Here is a 599-nt window from a genome sequence, read left to right as displayed (position 1 = left end):
TTTCTTTCTTTCTTTCCTTCCTTCCTTCTTCCTTCTCCCTTCCTTCCTTCCTTCCTTCTTCCTTCCTTCCTTCTTCCTTCCTTCCTCCTTCCTTCCTTCTTCCCCCACCATCCCGTTATGAAGAGCCTGGAACCTGGAACCTAGAACCCGGCCTGTGTGGACTTCTGCAGGCCACTGCTGACAAGCTTGGGGACTCCATTCAGGCAGATATGTCGTCCATCTTTCTGAGCTTCCCTTTCCTCTTCTGTACAATGGGATGGTATCTAGTTGCAGGTGGTGGAGATTGCATGAAATCCAAAACAATGAGTGCATGGCAGAGTGCCTGGTGGTATGTTGAAAAATAAATATTCCATCTAGTTCTTCCGGTACTGAACTCCGACAGTTCAAATTTAGAGGCGGGACCCTGAGGCCCAATACCAGAATCTTCCATGCGCTCCCCTCACTCTCCTCCCCGAAGTGAGTTCTACCTGCACCAGTGCCCTCGCTGGCCGGGGCCCTGGATACTCCTCGGAGCTGCGAGCCTGGGGACTAGAATCGCGCTGGCAGCGGGCCTGGGGCGGGACGCGGGTGGGGCGCGGCGGCGGCACCGCCTCCCTGGG

The sequence above is a fragment of the Suricata suricatta genome, chromosome 7 (genome assembly GCF_006229205.1).
Source record: "Suricata suricatta isolate VVHF042 chromosome 7, meerkat_22Aug2017_6uvM2_HiC, whole genome shotgun sequence".
Lineage (NCBI taxonomy): Eukaryota > Metazoa > Chordata > Mammalia > Carnivora > Herpestidae > Suricata > Suricata suricatta.
Note: the sequence above shows the minus strand (reverse complement) of the source record.